We start from the raw sequence: 2732 nt of genomic DNA on the forward strand, positions 1-2732 counted from the left end.
AATAGATTTTTTTTGCTCATTTTAGAGACAATAGTAGAAAAAGTGCTATTTGTAACGTCGTACTAGTAACTGACATAAATTATGTTAGTTACAAAAAGAGTATTAGTAACTGACATAGATAATGCGGGTTACAAATAAACTAGTATTAGTAACTAGCATAACCAAGGTCAGTTACAAATAGTAGGTCAATGATAGGCTGACCAACTTTTAGTAAGGGGCATAAAAAATGTCAGTTACAAATAATATGTCAAACTTCATAGACCTTATTAATTGTAAGGGGCTTTATTAAGGCCGGTTACTAATATTAGTGCCCACTACTCAGGCTTCACTTGTATTTTTTTTTAAATTTTAAACAAAAAATTAGTTGTTTTTTTTTTTTGTGTTTTTTTTAGGAAAATGAAATAAAAAAATAGTTGGTACTTCCCTACTAGTCTGCGCTTCTTTTGCCTACACACCTTTATTTACTTTTTTTTTTTTTTTTTTTTTTTTTTTGTTTTTACTTATCCTGAATACCCCCAATTCCCAATTTTACAAAACGAAAACATTGAAGAACCCTAACTTCTTACTGACTTCCTCTCCCCTCACTCTCATTCAAGGACCGGCGCTGCTCTCAGATCGACGTTGGCCGCGTCCCGCCGACGGCCGATCGGTGTTCGCCTGCTTGCCTTTAGCCTTCTCTGAGTTCTCTCTCTTCGACAAAGCAAAACTCTAGTCTCCAGGTTTAGTTTTTAACGAATCTATTTTTTTCAATTGTTAATTGAAATTGTGAGTTCATTCATTTGTGAATATGTGATTTTGTGAATGTAATGTATTTTGAATATTATAGGTGTGCGCCTTGATTCGAATTATGAACCCTAAGTTTGGCAAAATTCTTTTAATATTTCGATTCTGGTAGTCAATCATTGGTTGTTTGGGTTTGATTGCTTATAATATTTCATTTATGTCGTTCTATTGTTGAGACGGTGGCGAAATTACGAATGTCCAGCCTTTCTATTAGCTGTATTGAGGAGCGGGTGGGGAAGGAATTGGATGTCCGGTTGATTCCAATAGAGAGTTGATCCCTTGTCTTAGGGGTAAGAATATGAGTTGCACTTTGTTGTGTGAAATGAATATATATTACTTCCATATGAATCGTTCTGTTTTGGGTATAAAAGAAGCACTAAATTTCACATAAAAAAGGTGAAATTACTAAGTAGCTGTGTCATCTTCGTTTCTGTTCTCATCAATAAAGATATTAATGATGATTCATGCAGTATATTTCTTTATCCGTAATTCCATGACCCTTTTAAAAAGCTATCCCCGTACTAGTCCAGGAAAGTCAATGTTGGCAAGAAGTTGTTCTTTTAGATTAATATACTAGTATATCAAGCAGTTGGACTTTCTAGTCTCAATTATATTCATTTATACAGGTTATATGTAGGACTTGACAAACTGCACACAAGATGAAATTACAGAGAGGGCTACTGCCGCCAAGTGAAACTGACAATGATAATTTCAAAATTAAACGATACATAGCAAATTAAAATACATCATTAATCCTGCCATAGCTAATGGGTTTTCTAATAAGTATGTTGGATCAGTTGAGGTATGTTGCTTATACCAGCTTGACATAAATTTTGCATCATTTATAACTCTTCTTGAATATTAATTTCCCAAATTTATTTATTTTTCACAATTTACTTGGCTCTCATATGCATAATACGCAAGAAAGGATACATGGAGTATTCTAGTTTTTTTACATTGAATAATTATTCCCTGTTGGTTGGGAAGTTGGCTGATCTTGTTGTGTGGGATCCTGCTTTCTTTGGGGCAAAACTAGAAATAATCATTAAAGGTGGTGAAATTTCATGGGCTAATATGGGTGAAGCTAATGCTAGCATACCAACACTAGAGTTATGGGTGAAGCTAATGCTAGCATAACAATATTATTTTGTCATTGTTTAAAGGAGTTATGCTTACTAGTTTAATGTCTTATCTTGGCTTATCAAACATCAGAAAGTTATGCGTTTAGCATTCATATGATGCTCCCTCCATCCTGATTCCCTTAAAAAATAAGCTATAATTCTATTTTTGGTTGTTGCGTAGCACTAACAATGTGGTGGTACCGAATGTGCTTCTTATGTAATGAGATATATGTATGAGATAGTATCTTTCCATATCGATTGCAAGAGAAATTTAAAAGAGGTTAGTGATGAATTTACCTCTTCTTTGCAAGATAAAATGCTTTATACAAGTTTTGGTTGATGTTTTATTTTTATAAAGTATTATAGACACGTATTTTTTTTTAATATATTTGCAGGAGTATTTGGCAAGACTTGTAGCCTACAACGATGTAGAATTGAATGAGATTCGAGAACAATGGGCTAAGTTTTTTAGGCTTAATTTTTTGTTAAAAGACTAGTTATCTTATTAATCGATGTTATGATTAATCGCATTTAGCTTAATAAAACAATATAACACTTTCTATATATCAACTTTTATTTAGCCTATTGGTTATTGTTATTACATTTCTAAATTATAAATCAATGATTATTTTTTATTCAAGTTGTATGGAACTATTTGGAGTGTTTGTATTGTATGTTGTAGGTGAATTTAAGTTATATGGAAGTATTCGGAGTACGTGTTTTGTTGGTTGAATTGTAACAGGTTATAACCCATTTCACGATGGGTCGAAGTTGTAAGATATATTACCATTCTTGTATTCGAATCAAATATTTATAAAAAAATTTATT

At 32.3% G+C, this 2732-nt stretch overlaps 1 long non-coding RNA gene across 1 annotated transcript; it reads left to right on the forward strand.

The window, feature by feature from the left end:
- The first annotated feature begins 248 nt into the window (after positions 1-248).
- On the forward strand, positions 249-2504 carry LOC110709914. Its single transcript, XR_002509054.1, has 2 exons — positions 249-719; positions 1410-2504. It is a non-coding gene; the product is annotated as an uncharacterized LOC110709914 (long non-coding RNA).
- The last annotated feature ends 228 nt before the right edge of the window (positions 2505-2732 follow it).

The sequence above is a fragment of the Chenopodium quinoa genome, unplaced genomic scaffold (genome assembly GCF_001683475.1).
Source record: "Chenopodium quinoa cultivar QQ74 unplaced genomic scaffold, ASM168347v1, whole genome shotgun sequence".
NCBI classification, from domain to species: domain Eukaryota; kingdom Viridiplantae; phylum Streptophyta; class Magnoliopsida; order Caryophyllales; family Amaranthaceae; genus Chenopodium; species Chenopodium quinoa.